At 41.4% G+C, this 22,223-nt stretch overlaps 1 pseudogene; it reads right to left on the reverse strand.

The window, feature by feature from the left end:
- The window catches only part of LOC133084622 (dual specificity protein phosphatase 5-like), a 183,599-nt pseudogene that overhangs the window by 34,964 nt on the left and 126,412 nt on the right, over positions 1 to 22,223 (reverse strand).

The following is a 22,223-nucleotide window of genomic DNA, read 5'->3' on the forward strand; positions in this document are numbered from 1 at the left end:
TTATTTAATTTATACATTTTTGGCTGCGTTGGGTCTTCGTTGCTGCGTGCAGGCTTCCTCTAGTTGTGGTGAGCGGGGGCTACTCTTCGTTGCGTTGCGCGGGCGTCTCATTGTGGTGGCTTCTCTTGTTGCGCAGCATGGGCTCTAGGTGCGTGGGCTTCAGTAGTTGTGGCTCGCGGGCTCAGTAGTTGTGGCTCACGGGCTCTAGAGTGCAGGCTCAGTAGTTGTGGCGCACGGGCTTAGTTGCTCCCTGGCATGTGGGATCTTCCCAGACCAGGGCTCGAGCCTGTGTCCCCTGCATTGGCAGGCGGATTCTTAACCACTGCGCCACCAGGGAAGCCCCCAGTGAAACATTTTATATTCAATCAAGACATTTACTAAGGAGTTAAAAACCGTGTTTAAGGGTCTAACAATGATCTTCTGGACACTGTTAGCTTTGGTACTTTGGAGAATTCAGAATAAGTATAAAGCATGGTCCATGCCCTCATGTCGCTTAAAATCAGTTCGCAAAAGATGATGTAGACGTGTGAAATATTTACATACAATATTATAACATAAAGTCTCTAGGCACTCACCCAAAGGAAGGAACCATTCTCTTTTTTTTTTTTTTAACTGAACATAATTAAACATTTATTTGATAATGCAGAAGCATCATCAAAAACAGTCTGACTGCTGTGCTAAGCTCTTAAACAGAGATGTTCTTGGGGGTTACCAAGTTTGGCAGACTTGTATCTCCCTATTCCAAATAGCCCAAGACTATTACCATGTTTAAATGGAAGCTTCCATCTTCCTATATTTTATTTTTTATTTTTATTTTTTTATTATTTTTTTTTAACATCTTTATTGGAGTATAATTGCTTTACAGTGGTGTGTTAGTTTCTGCTGTATAACAAAGTGAATCAGCTATACATATACATATATCCCCATATCTCCTCCCTCTTGCATCTCCCTCCCACCCTCCCTAACCCACCCCTCTAGGTGGTCACAAAGCACTGAGCTGATCTCCCTGTGCTATGCGGCTGCTTCCCACTAGCTATCTATTTTACATTTGGTAGTATATGTAAGTCCATGCCACTCTCACTTCATCCCAGCTTACCCTTCCCCCTCCCCGTGTCCTCAGGTCCATTCTCTACGTCTGTGTCTTTATTTCTGTCCTGCCCCTAGGTTCTTCAGAACCATTTTTTTTTTTTAGATTCCGTATATATGTGTTAGCATACGGCATTTGTTTTTCTCTTTCTGACTTACTTCACTCTGTATGACGGACTCTAGGTCCATCCATCTCACTACAAATAACTCAATTTCATTGATTTTTATGGCTGAGTAATATTCCATTGTATATATGTACCACATCTTCTTTATTCATTCATCTGTCGATGGACACTTAGGTTGCTTCCATGTCCTGGCTATTGTAAATAGAGCTGCAGTGAACATTGTGGTACATGACTCTTTTTGAATTATGGTTTTCTCGGGGTATATGCCCAGAAGTGGGATTGCTGGGTCGTATGGTAGTTCTATTTTTAGTTTTTTAAGGAACTTCCATACTGTTCTCCATAGTGGCTGTATCAATTTACATTCCCACCAACAGTGCAAGAGGGTTCCCTTTTCTCCACACCCTCTCCAGCATTTATTGTTTACAGATTTTTTGATGATGGCCATTCTGACTGGTGTGAGGTGATACCTCATTGTAGTTTTGATTTGCATTTCTCTAATGATTAATGATGTTGAGCATTGTTTCATGTGTTTGTTGGCTATCTGTATATCTTCTTTGGAGAAATGTCTATGTAGGTCTTCTGCCCATTTTTGGATTGGGTTGTTTGTTTTTTTTTGATATTGAGCTGCATGTAAATGTTGGAGATTAATCCTTTGTCAGTTGCTTCATTTGCAAATATTTTCTCCCATTCTGAGGGTTGTCTTTTTGTCTTGTTTATGGTTTCCTTTGCTGTGCAAAAGCTTTTAAGTTTCACTAGGTCCCATTTGTTTATTTTTGTTTTTATTTCCATTTCTCTAGGAGGTGGGTCAAAAAGGATCTTGCTGTGATTTGTGTCATAGAATGTTCTGCCTATGTTTTCCTCTAAGAGTTTGATAGTGTCTGGCCTTACATTTAGGTCTTTAATCCATTTTGAGTTTATTTTTGTGTATGGTGTTAGGGAGTGTTATAATTTCATTCTTTTACATGTAGCTGTCCAGTTTTCCCAGCACCACTTATTGAAGAGGCTGTCTTTTCTCCATTGTGTGTTCTTGCCTCCTTTATCAAAGATAAGGTGACCATATGTGCATGGGTTTGTCTCTGGGCTTTCTATCCTGTCCCATTGATATGTATTTCTGTTTTTGTGCCAGTACCATACTGTCTTGATTACTGTAGCTTTGTAGTATAGTCTGAAGTCCAGGAGCCTCATTCCTCCAGCTCCATTTTTCTTTCTCAGGATTGCTTTGGCTTTTCGGGGTCTTTTGTGTTTCCATACAAATTGTGAAATTTTTTGTTCTAGTTCTGTGAAAAATGCCATTGGTAGTTTGATAGGAATTGCATTGAATCTGTAGATTGCTTTGGGTAGTATAGTCATTTTCACAGTGTTGATTCTTCCAATCCAAGAACATGGTATATCTCTCCATCTGTTTGTATCATCTTTAATTTCTTTCATCAGTGTATTATAGTTTTCTGCATACAAATCTTTTGTCTCCTTAGGTAGGTTTATTCCTAGGTATCTTATTCTTTTTGTTGCATTGGTAAATCGGAGTGTTTCCTTAATTTCTCTTTCAGATTTTCATCATTAGTGTATAGGAATGCAAGAGATTTCTGTGCATTAATTTTGTATCCTGCTACTCTACCAAATTCATTGATTAGCTCTAGTAGTTTTCTCGTAGCATCTTTAGGATTCTTTATGTATAGTATCATGTCATCTGCAAAAAGTGACAGCTTTACTTCTTCTTTTCCGATTTGGATTCCTTTTATTTCTTTTTCTTCTCTGATTGCTGAGGAGCCATTCTCTTGATGCACCTTCTGGCCAGTTGAGTCTAGAACTTGCTTGTAAGTGTCTCCCCTTTGTAGATGGATGTTTTTTCTCTCTCTTTCCTTGAAACCAGGCCTGGGGCAAAAGACCTTGGCTAACGAAAGAGAATAGAGCAGCAAGGCTGCTTTCCTGGGTTGGGTTGTAAATAAACACCCCTGGTACAAACGTGGAGGGCAAAGAACTCCAGTGCTTTGTTAGGAAGGAAGTGAAAAGCTCAGCTGTTCTGTGGGCCAGAAATGCTGAGCCTGCAGGATCCTCAGCAGAAGAAAAGAAACTGCTTTGCAATGGCTCGATGCCTCCAGGGTTGCCCTGCTCTCATCAGATGCTTTCCCTGTTCCTACAGGCAGCCATTGCCCAGAGGAGGAGGGGATGGCAAGGTGCCAGCCGTAAATAATGAATAGCACCCTCATTTACATTCTTTTTTAGTGGCGCCTGTTTGCACACAGCATTGCAGGGACCTGGAGCCCGAGGAAATAGGACTTGAAGCCTGCTTGGGTGACCTCCCTCCAGTGTGCCTAGCTCAGGAAAAGGCAGGCTCTTCCTGTCAGACCATCTGGCTCTCTTGAATGTGCTTATTAGTAACAGTGGAGGTGGGTCTGTTAGCCTAGGACAGCATCTCAGAGACAGATGCTGAGTTTATGTGTAAAATATGGCTTCCAGCCAAAGCCCTAATCATGATCGCCTCTGAAGTGGTTCCAATCGTCTGGATGAGGCACTCCGGCTCTTATGTTGTTTGTACAAGCTGGTAGTTAGAGGTGTTGTGTACAAGATATTTGTAGTCATAATTTCTCCAAACAGGTTAAGGCAAACATTATGAGAATCAGCATATTAATGTGCTGTGTTTCAAATTAGAATTATAAACACACTTTCCTCATTGGAGGCCTAATCTGCTAGGAAGAATCCAGATGTTTAATGATGAAACCATTGTTTAGGAGGACCTATCAAAGTAAAACAAATTGTTGTTTAAGTGGAGGGAAAAGGCTGCTTTGTGCAGGGGAATTAGGAAAAATTGCTTTGAGAGAGGCCTTGCTTGTGTTGAATTTCCATGCACCTCTTGTTGCTGCTCGAGAGCAAGGGTTTCTTCTAGAAACATCATTTAGCAAATGGGAGTACTGCTGTTCTAGGACAAAACTACAGGCCAGGACAGTGCCTTTCCCGGTGAAGAGGTGGTAGCTGGTATACTGAAGCAGTATTTGGGGAAAAATTGGGTCTCAGCAGCTTTTTCATGTTAACTTTTGATATCAACTCCCCTTCCTCTCTCTGTTTCTGAGGTGAGAGGCAGGAAGCAGTGTTTGATGGCCGTTGACATCTGTGTCCTCTGCTTGTCTCCTGAGCTGCTTCGTGTAGAGCTGGCTCCCCCATTCCTCTCGTTCGGGTGTAATCATTCTGTGAGCCCCTTACTATTTTTAAGGGGGTGCAACCCCACTCTTTGCATCTGTCTGTGAATATATCTTTCTTTCCTCTTCTCTTTTCTTCCTCCTTCCTCTCCATACTGCTCTCCGCTTTCTCATTTTCCCTTCCTTCCCTTCTCTCTCCCTTCCTTGTAGGAAGTACATCTTAGAGAATAGATCCAATTGCTCCTAATTTAGGCACAGAGCACATGAAAGCAGGAAAAAGCATGAAGATGGGCATTGGAGGTGGTTTTCTAAAATTGAATGCCATCACATGTCTTGTCCTAAATATCTAAAATACTCCTGCTACTATTTTGAAGAGTTCCAATTTATTCACTTTCCCATAGTTTTCTTTGCTGTTGGCAGGTTTTTGGACTGTCCAAGTCCTTCCAGAGTACACAAGGCTGTTTCCTAGCAAATTAACAGAAGTCATTTTGGCAGGCACACAATTTTAGTCATTAAAACCATGAGAGGAATAACAGCTTGAAGTGGTTAGAAACCACAGGGGTGTTTGGAGGCTTCTTTTCTGCTGGATTCTAGAATCTGGCAGCTGCCAAGTCCTGAAAGGATCCAGAGACGCAGCATGTCACCTGAAGTTTCTCCACAAAACTGGGAGGGTGCACGTGGCCCCAAGGGCTCATTCACCCCATCGCCTTTGCCACTGCAGGAGACCAGAAACATCATCCCGTAGAGATGAGACTTTGTTCTGTTACTGAAGACGTCTTGATTTATATTAATGCCACCTCATTTTCCTTGAAATAAATTTCGATTTCTCCTTCTAGTCTGTTTCCTGTTCCTCTGTTTCATTCATTCAAAAGCATCTATTAGGCCTTCCTTGTTTATATCTTTTTTATTTTAGCAAGTCCTAAAAGGGACTTGTAGGACCTAACTCAGCTTCCCATCTGCTACTTGAATTCTCTCAGCAGCATCCACTCACCTAGAGTTTTTCCAGCGCATAATTGATCATATGCAGTGACAGGATGGACAACTGATGTCTTTCAGTGCAGCCTATTTCACCTCTGGCGACTCTAATTATTAGAATATTATTCTGTGCGTTGGTTTTAAATCTGTTTCTTGGTAACTGCCACTCATTAATATCAAGATTGTTGTGACAATTAAATGAGCTAACGAATATAATGTACCTAATGTAGTATCTGACACAGAGAAAGAACACAATAAAAGGTAACTGCCTTTTTTTTTTTTTTTTTTGGCTGCGTTGGGTCTTCATTGCTGCGCATGGGCTTTCTTTAGTTGCGGCAAGCGCGGGTTACTCTTCGTTGCGGTGCGCGGGCTTCTCATTGCGGTGGCTTCTCTTGTTGCGGAGCACGGGCTCTAGGCATGCGGGTTCAGTAGTTGAGGCTCATGGGCTCTAGAGTGCAGGCTCAGTAGTTGTGGCGCACGGGGTTAGTTACTCCGTGGCATGTGGGATCTGCTTGAACCCGTGTTCCCTGTGCCACCAGGGAAGTCCCCAAAGAGAACTGCTTTTATCATTGCTATTACTGGTTCTTGTTTTGCTCCTTGGAGTTGTATACCACGAACCAACACAAACTAGTTCTCCACGTGGGAGCCCTTTGCATAATTGAAAACAACTATTGTCTCTCCTTGATCCCTAGTCTTCCTTTCAATATTTTAAGCTAAATATTCCCATTAACTTGGACCATTCCTCACATGACAGGGCTTGAATTTCTTCACTATTGTGGTCACTTGCCTTGAACAAATTATAGCTTGTTCTAGGCGTAGCTTCTAGAAGTGAAAGTAATATTCATGTCAGGGGTGGGTGCAGGGTGGGTTCTGATTTGTGCATAGTAGCTGTTTTAACGAGGCCCAAGTCACATTATCTTCTCTGGAAGTTATATCAAATTGGTGATTCATACTGGATTTATTGTTGACCAAGTCTCTTAAGTTTTTCTTTTTTAATAGGATAAACCTATTCGTCTACAATTTTTTTCAACCAAAGACACTTATATTTATCATAGATGAATACCGTCTTGTTAATTACCTGCAGCTGATTATTCTAACTCTCAGAGACCTCTTTTGGCTCCATCTACATTACATTTTGCTGTTGGACCCACATAAATAGCTTTCTTTGTTTTCTTGGTTTCTTTGTTTATTGATTTGTTTGTTTTTTTGAGGAGATTCTGGGTTTCTGCAAAATGATGTCTTAGTCAGTTTGGGCTGCTGCTCTAACAAAAAATACCATAGATGAGGTGGCTTATAAACTATAGAAATGTATTCCTCCCAGTTCTGGAGGCTGGAGGATCGGGGTGCCAGCATGATTGGTTTCTGGTGAGGCCCTCTTCCGGGTTGCAGACTGCTGATTTGTCATTGGGTCCTTGCATGGCAGAGAGCAGAGAAGGGAAGCAAGCTCTTCTAACGCTTAAAAGGACACTAATCCTATTCTTGAGGGCTTCACCCTCATGACCTCATCTAATCCTAATTACCTCCCAGAGGCCCCATCTCCTAATACCATCACATGGGAAGGTGGAGTTACAACTTAGGAATTTTGGGAGGACTCATACATTCAGTCCATAATAGATGAGGAGACTGATGGGGGGTTCGTTGGAAAGGAGAACAAAGAGTGCGGGTGAGCACAGTAGTTCAAAATAGCAGAGTTACTCTGAATTCAGTTAGAGTGAACAGGAACAGAGAAATAGGTAAACACAATAGAATGAGTGACCAGAGGCACGGATTTGGAGACATCATGAAAAGTTGAAAATAACCTAGCTATTCTGGTGGAATGCAATCACTAGCACTGAATTCAATTGACCAAGCGTTTGAGCAGCTACGAAAAAACTCGACACTCTCCCTGGAGGGGCTGTTATTAGGATCAAATGAGATCATTATGAAAGAGGTTAGCATGAGGCTAGAAACCTAGTAGAGAATCAATAAAAATGTGTCTAGTAGACATTCATCCTCCCTGGGTACTTCTAAATCTTGACTTTCCCCTTCATCTTTTTCTCTTTAGTGATTTTTCTCTTAGGTGATTGCATCCAATCCATTATCTCTCTTCACTTCTTACATTTTCCATCTCCAGCCTTTCATTTTGTGAACAAACCCGTGTTTGTGGTCTCCTTACTCTTCATGATTTTATAGCCTTTGATCATTCCCCCTTTCATTCTCCATCTTCCCAGGCTAAAGGGCCCTTAGATTTTTTTTTTTTAGTAAATTTATTTATTTATTTTTGGTTATGTTGGGTCTTCGTTGCTGCACGTGGGCTTTCTCTAGTTGCGGTGAGCTGGGGCTACTCTTCCTTGCAGTGTGCAGGCATCTCATTGTGGTGGCTTCTCTTGTTGCGGAGCACGGGCTCTAGGTGTGTGGGCTTCAGTAGTTGTGGCTCACAGGCTTAGTTGCTCCGCAGCATGTGGGATCTTCCTGGACCAGGGCTCGAACCTGTGTCCCCTGCATGGGCAGGTGGATTCTTAACCACTGCGCCACCAGGGAAGTCCCAGAGCCCTTAGATTTTTAGCTTACCAAATTCTCTATCTCCTCACCCCAGGTGCCCCTCTCAGGACTTTCCTAGCTCTCAGCCTTACTTGCAGAAGGGCTTCTTCTTGGGCTTGTCTCCCAAATCCCCTTGCTCATTTTCCCTGGCGTCCCTGTAATCTGTTTAGTTTCTCCACCTGTAAAGTGGGGCATGAAGCCAGTACTACCACAAGAGGAAGTGATGAGATGTGAGTGGATGAATATAAATTTCCTAAAGCAGAGCACAGCATGGAGGGTCACTCAGAGATGTCATGGTAAAACCATCATGTTCTTAATTAAATCTCCTTTTGTAATTTGACTTGGAAGCCATCAGTGTGAAATATGCAGGCCTCCCTTAAAAAGTCACACTGTAGATTTCTGATGAGGAACACAATTTTTCTAACCAGTAACAACTCATTTTAGCCTCATGGTAACATGCTTTTGTCACTTGTGTGGAGAATTGTGACAAAGAAAGCCCTGATGAAGTCATTCACTCTGTCCTACTCCCACCTGAACCATACCCTAGGTGGTTGATAGCGCTTAGAATCTGGACTTAGGGATTCCATGAGCCTGATAGGAGCACACCTCTGAAAAATGTTGACCTCTATGTCACCTGTGAACTTCTCTACCATTAACAAGAGTGATGATGATGTTGATGATACTATTTTTGGGCTACCTACTATGTGCCAGGTACTGTGCTAGGTCCTGGGGTCAAAAGGATAAGCAAGATAGTCATAGATGAGTGACCATCTACATAGCACTCCTACCCCAGTGCCTGGCACATGGTAGGGAAAAAAAAGTGATGCTCAGAGTGTTTAAGTGATCTCCAAGGAGGTCTTTCAGATTCTTGAAAAAATAACAACTTCATATGAGGCTCAAAATACATCCGCTCCATCAAATTCAGCTCCTTGGCGAGTGATGTGACTCTGAGATTAAGTTGCTTTTGGGGCCACTTCAGTTCTCACAAGCTTATTACATGAGCCCGACTTTGGGTTACTTCCTCTTTAGTTCCTTCAGACTTGTCCTTGGTGCCCCACATTGTTACATGGAGCACATCTTTAGACCAGAGCTGGCAGAGTTTGTTATAGAAAAGAGATGGCTGAGGCAGTAGGGCATTCAGTTCATCTGGATGACTTTTCTAGGTGTAAGTGTGAGCCAGAACTTAGGAAGACAATGCTTTTCTCCCTCGCTTTCTCCCTTTTCTTTCCCCTCAGTTACTGACGGCGAATGGTTCTTAATTGTTAAACAAGTAAGCTGTTCTTAAATTGCTTTGAAAATAGGGATGACATCGACAAACCAAGCTAGAGCTCTCTTTTGTTAGTTGGAACACGGCAGTACTTATTGCTGTAGCCAGGCTCTGTGTGCGAGTGTGTGTTGTGTGTGAAGTACAGTATGTTTGTTAAATGCTCTTGATTAGCTTAACTCATGCTTGCCCAGGTCTTTGTGGCTTTAATTTCAGTTTTAAATGACATTCGGTGGTGGATACATAAGGTACTTTGTTCCTTCTGCCTCTTAGGGTCCATTTGTTAAATTACCCATCTCACTACACCTGATAGCCTCTGGGTCCTAAGGAAGTTAATGCTCCCATTGAAAGTGAGCAACTTTATTCCTGAGCTTTCCACATTAGAAGGATCATCCCCAATGTTTTTGAATTACTTACGGAGGTGAAAAATATCTTTATTTTCTATTTGATGACACTTCTGGGTAATGTGAGGAATTATAGTATAATACCTTAGCTTGGAAAGGATTTTACTCCAAAATACAATCAAGTCAGATTCTCAGCTTTTGCCTGTTCAGTGCCAGTTTGACATTCAAAATGATCTGAATTTAGTGATTTGGAGAACCCCACAATCAGCAGCTATAGCTTTCATCCACTTGAAACCCATTTGGCCATGACTGATGAAGGGGCTCATTGTGTTTGGGAGGATTGAACTGGAGCAATTGGGAACGAAAACATAAGACCTAATGATGGAGGATCTTCTGTGCAACTTCAAGGTCCAGATTTATGTTCACTTTAAATACTCTTACTGTTGTGCCTTTTTTCTTGGGAAAGTTAGGGTGGAATAAAAATAAACTAACATTGAGAACTGTAGAAGTAAGACTTCTAAATATTCTTTTGGTTTTAGGAGGCCACATTGTGTTCTGGCCAACCATAGGGCACTGGAGTTAAGTCCTGACTCTGCCCTCTATGGCAGTGTGACCTTGGGCAAGTTGCTCAACATTTCCTGGCCTTGGTCTCCTCAGTTTTGCAACGAAGCTAGAAATAATGTTTCTCAGAAGGCTGGGATGACAATTAAGAGGACTTCCCTCTATAATGGGTTTAACATGTAGAAAGCACTGGTAGGGGCTCACTCTTAGGAAAACCTAGGTGGGAGGTGGTTTACCATGAAGCTTATGAAATTTAATTTTCAGGACTCCTCACTTGCACATAGCCATTTTATTTTATTTTATTTATTTATTTTTTAAATTAATTAATTAATTTATTTATTTATTTTTGGCTGTGTTGGGTCTTCGTTTCTGTGCGAGAGCTTTCTCTAGTTGCGGCGAGCGGGGGCCACTCTTCATCGCAATGCGCGGGCCTCTCACTGTCGCGGCCTCTCTTGTTGCAGAGCACAAGCTCCAGACGCGCAGGCTCAGTAGTTGTGGCTCACGGGCCTAGTTGCTCCGCGGCATGTGGGATCTTCCCAGATCAGGGCTCGAACCCGTGTCCCCTGCATCAGCAGGCAGATTCTCAACCACTGCGCCACCAGGGAAGCCCCACATAGCCATTTTAAATAAACGTTTTCTTTTGTACCTAATTTTGTATTCATTATTGTCGTGTTGTCTTAAACAGGACCTCCCAAATTACATGCTTCTATAAAGCCTTGATTCTCCTTTGTCAAGCCCTCTTCATAAGTTGGTTCTATTATTTCTCTTACTTGGGTGCAGACTTCAGAATTCATCAATTTAAAAAATGCTTTTAATGACTACTAAAAATAAGACACTGTTTTTAAAGCATCTGCATGATATATGTTATGGTAGAGCTCTCTCTAACAGGAATTATCTAGAGGGAGAAGGATTAATTTGTCTCCACACATATATTAAACAGTGGATTTATTTCTGCCGAGGAAAGCAAGAGTGTAGAAGCTTCCTTGATGAGATTTAATAATTTGTAGACTGATCCACTGATGAATGTCACCTGGTGTTAGAACAATAAACTCACTGCAATAAGATACGTAGTCTTTCTGGATGCCTCTGATCTGAACCCCAGTTCCATGAACATTTTATTGTATTTGGTTAAGTTGGTGAGTTTATTTTTTGCAGTCTTGGTTGTCTGTTTTATTGGACCTAGAAAAACTGTGTGTCTTCTTTAAGGAAAAGAGAGGTATGGGCCCTTCTAACTGAGACCAGGAGGGAAAAACGTTCAGAAAGAAGTGTCCAGAGGTCATGGGCAGAACTATGAGAGATACATGACATGCAGGCAGAGTATGACAGTTTCTTCCCAAAGTATGCAGACTTTTTCTTACAGGGAGGAAAGAGTTCAGTTAATGAGGCATTGACGGAGAGAAGCTTTTCATTGTAAGTTACAGCTCATGCCAGAGGGGGCATTCTGATTAAGGAGACACACACACACACACACTCACACTCACCTCACAGGCTGAGAGAGGTCGAATGAGTGGAGGCTGAGGGAGATAGGCACCAAGGAAGGCTGACCAGTGTGAATGGAGATGAGAGCAAAGAGTGCTTCCTCTCAGGTGAAAGCAACCAAAGCGGAGGCTCATTTTGGAAGAAAAGGAAAAGAAAACAAAGATTTCAGTCAAAGATTTCAGAGGCTAATTTTGCTAAGCTGAAAAGCAGTTAAAAGTGTAGTTCCTGGGGACTTCCCTGGCGGTCCAGTAGTTAAGACTCCGCGCTCCCGATGCAGGGGGCAGGGGCTCAATCCCTGGCCGGGGGACTAAGTTGCCGCAGGCCACACGGCATGGCCAAAAAAAAAGTGTACTTCTGCTTCTGAATATCATCAGAAATGGTTAGGAAGAGCTCAGTGAGAGGCCAGGGGGGACAGAATCACCAGGGCGACCTGCTCCTGTTGGTGGCCCAGGTGGCTGAGGCAGCTTGCCCTGGCAGGGGCCTAGAGTGGGCTGGACTAAGCTTGAGAGAGAGTTGACATGGACCAGTGGAGGCCAACAGAGCCATGAGGCTGTGTAGAAGGAAGGCATCTTCACAAGAACTGGTTACATTGACTGAGAATTCACTAAGTGTTCTAATGCTTTGTGGTTTCTTCTCTTGAGTGACTCCTATTCATTTCATTTACCAGTTACTTAGTGTAACTGGTTTATTAACCCATAGTACACATTTTATTGGTAACAGTAAATACCATGCCACATAGTTTTTTTTTAGCGGTGCATACAATTCACACGTGTCCTGTAGTGACAAGGTTTCCTGCTAAAGTTACATGTAGAATTCCTTGGTAATAGTGACATCTGAGCAGTGAAGAGGGCAAATTCTTGGCTGGGAGAAGAACCTGATTATTTTACTGAGAGCGCAGGTGATGGTGAATGTATGCTACCACTCCTAACAGCCGTGTACCTGGCTCTTTGCTGGCCATGGTATAAAATCATTTAAGGTTTGACCCATTTTCAGTTCTGTAGTTATTTACTGAGTGCATCCGGTCATGGGCTGGGGCAGCTTTTACAGCCCCCAAGAACTGATGACGTGCTGCATCTCTTCCCAACACTGCTTTCAGTGACATCATCTTGGTTGCTTGAAGTTCGCCCTGATGGGGGTATTTACACCATGGAAACTGGCCATCGCTCCACATCAGTTTTCTCCATCCCTGGAGAGCTGGCCAGCAGACACATATTCCACGTGCAGGACGCTGTGCTAGGCACCGTGGGGGAATTAAAATGTGAAAATGTGAGTGAGATACATCCCAGTCCCTAAGGATCTTATAATTTGGTGGAAGGAATTAATGATGATGATGATGATGTTGATAATAAGTGATCACTTAATATATCTACTCTTCTAGAGCTTCACAGATATTAGCCCATTTAATCATTACAGAAAGGGGGGGAGGTTTGAGGAAATTAATTAATTGCATCGATTTACTGTGGAAAGCAGGGTTTTATCCTAAAATGCCTCTGTTTGCAATGTCAAAATTGCCCCTCTTTTCAGGTCCCCACCCCTTCCCCAGTTCTATTCTAGCATTTTGTGAACAAGCTCTTGTTTATGCTTTCTTGGTTCCTAATGACCTTTGGTCCTTCTCCCTTTCATTCTCCATCTTCTCAGACTGAAGGGCCTTAAGGCCTTGAGCTCGCCAGGCTCCCCGTCCTCTTCCTCACCCCGTTCACCCGTCTCAGGACTTTCCCTGTCTCTCCGCTTTCGTTGGGAGTGGTATATCCCCTGCTCGTTTTGAAGTCGACGTTTTGAGGTGCAAACGCAACATCCATATCTTTGTTTATTCATAAAGCATCTTAAATGCGTCCCTTGAAAAGGAAGGACAGGAGATATTAATGATCATCACATCTTTGGAGTGAAGGATTTCAGAAGAAGCCTTTATAAACACTTCACAGTTTTGTAGTGTCTAAGTCATGTAACAGCACAAAGGGCTTGGGGAAATGATTTTCACCGAAGCTGTTTAGTTGAGAAAGGTCGATATAGCCAGTGCTTGTCGAGGCTTGTAGTTTGAACGGTGGCTGAGCAGACCACCAGGAGGAGTTCTCGGCATGTGTAAATCTGCATTCTTCCTCGACTGTTTGCTGTAGGTTCAGACAAAACCAGGATTGGAGTTGGGATTCCTGATTCAAGCCTTCTTTATGATTTGCTAGACCACGACATTTACAAGTAGGATATTCTTATTCATCTGAGGTGGAAATGTACTATAGCTTCTGGGACTGGATGAAGAGTCTAGCTAAGGAAACTTATTTTAAACCTGAACTTGATCTGCCAACTTTCTTGGCCAAAAGGGAAACCAGCAAGCAGGTGTTTGGTTTAAAATGGGAAGGAAGAGCCAGCCTTTGCTTTGGAGTATGTAGTGATAGCTAATTCTTTTCTTTCTTCAAGCTTCCTCCTTCAATTAATGTAAATACATTAATGTGATATGATTTCCCTAATAGACAACACTGATAGGAACAGGGGTGGGACCGAACCTTAATGGTTTCTGTAACATGTTTAATTTCTGATGTTGCTGTTAAATGTTCAGGAAAATTAGTCACATTTAGAACCATCTGTTTCCAAAAGTGGTTAAAGTGTGAATTGCCTTCTAACTAACCATTTTATTGCTTATGATAGTAGTTGTGGCATGAAATTATTCTTTTGATTCCCTTTGTTTTCTGCTATGAATACTCACACATTTTGCTTCTAGGGAACTGGGATTAAAAATGTAAAAGGACACCCTTCAAGTGTCTTGGCCATCACAGATGTAAAAAGGAATCTAAATTCTTACTTTCCTTTCAATTCCAATATACCTTATCTTTGATTTAGATACAGTTATGGATTGGAAGCCATAGTTAAGAAGTATATGAAATCTTCAGTAGTAACAAGCACTGCGTGATCAATGGATGGTTGAAGAAATGATTTTGGAGAATGCTAATATGTGGTGCCTTACACATTTTATTTCTTGTGTTGTTTCTGTTGAGGGAATGGGAAGAGGTAGGGTATGGTGGACAGAGTCCCTTAAATGTATGCATGCCTTTCACAAGAAGGAAAAGCCAACTTTTAAAGCTGGCAACCAAAGAATTTGGCCAGTGTAACCTTCAGTTTTTTTTTTCCTTCTGAATGGTTGTTTCCATAGAATGGGCATGAAACTTATATATGACAGTCCAAACCTTTTATTGAGCAAGTCAAAGTTCTGGCAAGCCTAACTGGAATAGTTGTTAGGGTATTTAAATTATTCACATAATGGGTTTCTTTAGGAAAGAAAAAGCCTCCCATTCTGGGTTGTGGATGGTGCTTTATTTTTGAGTGGTCATTAGAATGGCCACAGTTGCCTAACTTTGGATCACTCCTTGACATGTTGTTATGTAAAAATTAAATCCAAATTCTTTTTCTGTCCTGAATGGGTATGGATGTTCAAATCTGCTCTGATGGTGAAGCAGATATCTCTGTGCTGTAGCACTCACACAGGGGAGGAAGATTGACCTGCTTTACCTGCTGCCTGTCTGCTTGGGAACACTGTTTCTACTTGACAACATAAGGAAAGTTTTTCTTTGGGCTGCACCGCGCGGCATGCGGGATCTTAGTTCCCTGACCGGGGATCAAACCCTTGCCCCCTGCAGTGGAAGCGAGGAGTCCTAACCACTGGACTGCCAGGGAATTCCCAGAAAAGTTAAAAACAAAAAACGAAAAACCCTTTTTTGGGAAAAAGAAGTTTAAGAGAAAAAAAGGAGGGAGAGTTTTTGAAACCCCAAATCTATTTTTTATTACAGCTATATTGAAAGTTTTGTTTTTCTACAAATTAAGAATGAACATAACCCAAATGTGAAATGAATTTTTTTAAAAAACTGTGTTACACGGTGATTGTAACTTCCAGATGCGTAAAGGAACAAAATGTTAAACTGTAAAACATTTCACTGTACAGTGACAGTAGAATAGCCCTCGCTTTATGTCACCAGGAGTGGCAGCAGCTGGGATTACTCGCTTGAGGTTGGATGTTACCTGGAGCTTTGGATGCTCAATTAATGGCCTAATCCTTCCGAGGGCGAACAATTCCTCCCTCACTGTCTGTGGCTCTTGGTACGGGAGAAACTGGCTATTTTCTGAAATACTTCTTGTGTCTTTTAAATAGGGGTGGGGATAGCTAAAATTGAGGCCTTTTAAAATTAAGAATTTGAGCTAACTTGTGGTGAAGTTCTTCCTTCCAGTATCTAGCTAGGCAAGCACCTAGGTTGGTCCCTACCAAATGATTTGTGAAATGGGTTGCTGACAGCTTGTTCAATAATCCTCCATGACAGTAATTTGTAAATGGCATTTTGCTCCTCTTAGGGCAGTGGAATCGATGGCTTGCTTGCAAAATTTTTAAATGGTAGCTTTTTATGGTATGTTTTACAGAACAAATAGGGACTGGAACACCTTAATTAGGCCACTGTAAAAATGAAATGGCTGTACTTACACCAGGCGGAATCCTCCATGAAAGTTCCACAGAGAGAATTTTTGATGGCTGTAGTTGAGTGTAGAGCAGAGCCACGTCACCAGCTGCATGTGGAATCTGTAATACAAAGGGCAGGAGCCGTTCAAAGAGAATTGATGCGCTGAGCTTCACCTACGTTCTGTCGGCATTCTCTGAATTACCTCCTGACCCTCTCTCTTTCCACCTTTCTCCTGTTCATAGCCAAATCAGCCCCTGTATACAAATAGTCCTTTATTCATGCCTTATGCAGGAGGGCTTTTGCTTGGAATTTTTAACAATTTTTTTTTCTAGCTAAAAAGTGAATATGGATGTGAGAAAAGGAGGAAGAGATCAGGGACTGAATGTCTTTCTTCCCTGGAATATCTACTTTATACAAGGAGAACTTACAGTGTAGGAGAGCAGGGGACAGTACTATGTATTCTTTGCTACTTTTCTCTCCCAGGCGAGTCCTCTGCTGCAGGTGACTAGCGGTATATAGATAATTTGACTAGAAATAGCTGACAGTATGGACACGAGTGATAATGATGAACAATTAGTAAAAAAAAAAAAAAAGTGGTTAAAAGAATTTATTTTCCCATCATGAAACAGTTGCACAAAAAAGAACTTTGACATTATCTTGTGTTATTAAAACAGGTTATCAATCTTGTATTAGTTTCTGGTATACAGCAAAGTGATTCATATATATATATATATATATATATATATATATTCTTTTTCAGTTTCTTTTCCCATATAGGTTATTACAGAATATTGAGTAGAGTTCCCTGTGCTATACAGTAGGTCCTTGTTAGTTATCTATTTTGTATATAGTAGTGAGTATATGTTAATCCCAAACTCCTAATTTATCCCTTCCCTACCCCGTTTCCCATTTGGTAATTATAAGTTTTTAAAAAACTTTTATTTTATATTGGACTATAGTGGATTTACAATGTTGTGTTAGTTTCAGGTGTACAGCAAAGTGATTCAGTTATACATATATCCTTTTTCAAATTCTTTTCCCATTTAGGTTATTATATAATATTGAGTAGAGTTCCCTGTGCTAAACAATAGGTCCTTGTTGGTTATCCATTTAAAATATAGTATATGTCAATCCCAAACTCCCAATTTATCCCTCCCCCCACCTTTTCCCTTTGGTAACCATAAGTTTGTTTTCTGTGTCTGTGAGTTTGTTTCTGTTTTGTAAACAAGTTCATTTGTATCTTTTTTTTTTTTTTTTAGATTCTGCATATAAGTGATATGATTGTCTTTCTCTGTCTGACTTCACTTAATATGATAATCTCTAGGTCCATCCATGTTGCTGCAAATGGCATTATTTCATTCTTTTTTATGGCTGAGTAGTATTCCATTGTATATATGCCACATCTTCTTTATCCATTCATCTGTCGATGGATAGTTAGGTTGCTTCCATGTCTTGGCTATTATAAATAGTGCTACTATGAACAATTGGGGTGCATGTATCTTTTCAAATAAGTTTTCTCCAGATATATGCCCAGGAGTGGGATTGCAAGATCATATGGCAACTCTATTTTTAGTTTTTTGAGGAACCTCCATACTGTTCTCCATAGTGGCTGCGCCAATTTACATTCCCACCAACAGTGTAGGAGGGTCAGGTTATGAATCTTGCTGGGTGTCTGTCATTTATTTTTTTCATTCATTTATTCACTCCTTCTATATATATTTACTCTGTACCTACTATGGGCCATCTCTGCATGAGGCACTGGAGATGGACTAATGAATCAGTCAGATGTGGAGCTTACAAACATTGAAAATGACATAATGAACTACAATGGTGATGAAAGTTTGAGGGAGAGGTACAGTGGGCTGTGTGAACATTAGTCAAGGGGTGACTTGCGGATAAGGATGGTCAGATTACAGTCTGGAAGCTGCCTTAAGTCTTGGTTGGTTAGTACTTATAAAAATACATAGAGGAACAGGTAACTATGAAATAGCATTTCTAGAAAGATATTTGTAGAAAGATGTAGCTGTGTGTCCAGAGAATCCAGGGTGAGTGACCGGGAATACTTGTAGAATAGAACAGTAACTAAGAGAGAAAATAATTGGCCACCCATTTTATTTAAAGTGGAAGCCATCTCCCTGGAAAATGGATTCAGGTTTGCTTTGCTGATTGAGCCCTGGGAAATGGTGGCCCTTGTGCTCTGGATGACATCTTCCAGCGTGCTTTATAAGTATTCTGGATAGCAGACATCTTTAGCAGAATTTCCCCATGAGTTTACTTTTGCAATTCATTTATTTGAACAAGTTTATTTGACAGGCTTTCCATATTTCCCCATTATATTTTATCTTGTTGATTTTAGCATATTTAGCTTTCTCTGAATTCTCATCCTGACATCCACAAACTTGCCTCTTCTGTCTTGATGTCATCTGGAAATGGGTTGAAGATGCCTTGTCTGCCTTCATCTTGTCTGATAAAACTGCTAAATATGACAGGGCCAGATGCGAAGCTGGGTGCTTGCGCCAGAGGTCTCCCTTCAGGCTCACATCGCTCCGTTAGTAAGATGTTCAACCAGATTTGAATTCCCAGCACTGTGCCGCCAGCAGCGCTGTATAATGTGGGGGACAGTTCACTGGCAGGAGTCTGGGAGCACCGGCCGGGGATACCAGGGTTCTCAACTGTCGTGGAGTGGCAGACCAGCCCCCTGAAATGAGAAGCAGAAATGCGTGTTGGAGCTGAAAAGCATTTTCTCCATCCCAGAAACTGCAAAGTGAAGGAGTAACAGACTGTGGAAGCCAGAACTTTCCCGAGCTTCACATGTGTCCAATACCATATTTACCGGCCATCTCCACCGGGTGTCCTATAGGGACCTCAAAGCAAACAAGTCACAAATTGAACTCATCCTTCCCCATCCCCCAGAACTGTCAACCTCTGCCTTTGTTTCCTATTGATAGTTTTCTCTCCCACCTGATCTATCTTCCACATTGCGTTCAGAGTGATCTTTCTAAAAAACCTAACGTTGTCCCTTCCTTGGTTCAAAATTTGTTCCTGGCTACCTCTGTATATGCAGGATAAAATCTGAATGCCTTCCTGTGGATGACTGTCCATGATCTGACCTCACCCAAGCTACCAGCTTCATCTTTGGCTCACTGCTTTATTAATTTACATCACACGGAACGTCTTTGTTTTCCTGTACATGTTATGTTTCCCATTCTCTTACCTTTGCATATGTTGTTCCCTCTGGTCAGAACCCCATCTCCCTGAGAGCCTCCTTCTTGCAGACTGCAAGCCTCAATTCCAGGATCACATTCTCTGTGAAGCCTGGAGAGACTTTATAGAGAAGTCTTCCAAGACTGGCTGGTTCATGGGTCCACCCCAGTGCTCAGATAAAACCATCGATACTACCATTTTCATGCTGATCATGGGTGTCGTAATTGTGTTTTTCTCTTGAAGGCAGGGTCCATGTCACTCCATCTTTGAACCTCCAGCACCTCATAGAATGTGTAGCTCTTGGAAGGTGCTTATGGAACGAAGGACAGCTAAGACTAGAGCTAGGCACCTCTGGAAATGAAAGATGAGCAGGGACTGTTTGTGGGGTTGGATCCCGAGATAAAGACAGAAGGACAGGTTTTCCCTTTGTAAATGTTCCTGCTGCACCTCAGTCCTGGCTCTGCCTAATCCATCCTGTGGCAGAGGCTGCTAGTGGTGCAGCTATATCCATCTTTTCTTCTTCCTTTAATAATAGAACTGTAGAGTTTAGCTAGGTGTGTGGTTTCCCAGACAGAGAGTACAATTGTCACATTCCCTTACAAGATGTGGTCATGCAGTAAAGTTCTCACCAATAAGATAAGAGAAGGGGAAATGTGTGGCAATTTCATGTTATGCCATTAAAAAAGAATGAAGTATAGTCTCCTTGACATTTTCTCGCTCTCCCATTGTCTCTTCTGTAGATGTGATGGAGGCTGTCAGAGCATCCATCTATCTTGTTATGGAAACCCTGGGTTGAAGATGGCTGAACTGTGCCTCTAGTCCTGGATGACTAGCTCCTAGACTATGATCACAGAAGAGAAACTTCTGTCTTGTCTAACCCATTGTAGTTTTGGATCTCTGTAGAGACTGGGCCAAAATATTAAGTACCTTTTAAATAAATTGTGTTCATGAATAACTCTTAGTTATTTAGCAGAACATGCCTTGACATGTACCTTTATATGTTCATTTAGTCACATTTGTTTAAAAATTTTGAAAAATTTTAGATGTACACAGTTGTAATAATCTTTTAGTGATATGTGCTTCATATTTTTCTTTTCTGTTTTTTAAAGTAATAAGAGGTTATATTTAGAGTTAATACTCACCTCTGGTCCCAATGCTCTTTTTTTCTTCAGAAGCCACCTCTATTCTGATTTTATATTTATAATTCTCATGCATACTACTATACTTTCAACTACATTTTATGTGCCTTTAAACATATGTAGCATTTTTATATGTTAAAAAAGCATACTTTTTTCTGATTAGGTTTTTGTGATTTGTGTATGTTGATTTATATGTGGTTGGTTCATATCTTAACTACTATGTAATATTTCACTGAATGAATATAATTCACTTTAGTGATCCTCTTATTGACAAATTTTGAGGTTTTGTCTAATTTTTAACTATTGTGAACATTTGCTGCAAGAACACCCAGTATATGTCTTTTGTGGTCACATGCAACAGAAATAATGGGGCAGAACCAATATTTGAAGAGCTACTAAGGGTTTCCAAAAATGAGAAAAGGTATTAAATCAGCTAAAATTCAAGAGGCTTATGAACCCCAGAGTTGATGGACTAGTCCATCATTTTGAACATTTGCAGCTATCATGACAATGGGAAGAGAGCTCTGGAAGGTTTTGCACTGACAATTAAAGCTCTGGGTCTAAAAGTGATACGTGGTACTTCCTCTCACAACTGTTGGTCAGAACTAGTTACATGACCCCACCCAACCACAAGGGACCAGGAAGTATAATCCTAGTCTAGGGTGTGCCCAGAAGGAGAGACCAGTTAGGATATTTGACAGTCAACATGACATTACCATAAACTTAAACCATACCTCTATTAAAATCACCAAATCCAAAAGCGAACAGTTTAATTTCTACTTGACAATCTTCTCAGGATTGATAATAACAGCAAATAAGTGGCATTTATTAAGGGCCCACTATAATCCCAGCTCTGGGCTTTATTTTCCTTATTTAATTAAATATTCTCAGTAGCTTTAGGAGGAAGTGGTATTATTATTCCCATCTTACAAATGAGGAAACTGAGGAAGGATGAATAATTAGGTCACAGAGCTAGGGGGCTGGAGAGCCTGGGTGTAGACTCCGGAGCCGGCCTGGGACTCTTCCCCCTACACAGACCACCTACGTGAGTCCTCCAAGCCTCTGGTCTCAGGCCTTCTTGTCTAGGAGAACCAGAGGTGAAGGCCTCTCTCTGCCTGTCCTCACAGTTTAAAGCCACTAGTGCTCTCCGGAACAGAGTTTAGCAACCTTATGCTCTCACGGTAAGTGTTCAAAGCACCTCCGCATTCTAGTCAGGAGATAAAACAGCTGTTTCCTCCAAATGGCTTATACTGAAATGTAAATGAACAAGGATGTTATTAAAAAAAAAAAAAAAAAAAGGCAGAAAAAGAGGAAAATAGATTTAAGCTCCTGCCTTTTAAAATTTTTATCATTTCCCATCCAAGCTTACTGTTTTTGTTTAATCTTGCCATTCCTTTTCTTCTTCCTTGTGTGCTCTTTTTCTTAGGGATATGCAAACTTTATTAGTCAGCTCCTCTTTCAAGCTCTGTATGCTTTTGTGTTTGAGAATTGGGAATCAGGTGCTTTTACTGTTAGCCTCCGGGTGGATCTGAGCAGGAGGACGCTTTATGAATAATCGAGGTTGACATCTGCAGCGTCGTTCCTTCATTATAAATATTGTTAAAGGAGCTGTGACCACCATGGGCTCCCACTGAACAAGTGTGCACGGGGAAGGCAGACACAGCCTTTGATTTCAGCTCTTTTCTGGTTATCACTTCACTGCTGACCCTGGTGTTGACAGGTCTCTTAGATTTGGCTGCCTTTTTTTCTTTTCCCAGAAAGTTTCTTGTCAATTAGCGTAAGTGTTTGGTCTGCAGGAAGCTGGGTTCATCTTGCCAACTCCAAAGGCTAAGAACCACAGTTAATATTAGTGCTTGAGCGTTGCCTTTGCCTGAATCCCTAATGAATGCCGAGCTGCTTTGTGACTTTAATCATTTTAAGTTCCATTTGGATTAGGTACAGCATGATGATCTTTTT

Source organism: Eubalaena glacialis, chromosome 2 (genome assembly GCF_028564815.1).
Source record: "Eubalaena glacialis isolate mEubGla1 chromosome 2, mEubGla1.1.hap2.+ XY, whole genome shotgun sequence".
Classification (NCBI taxonomy): Eukaryota; Metazoa; Chordata; class Mammalia; order Artiodactyla; family Balaenidae; genus Eubalaena; species Eubalaena glacialis.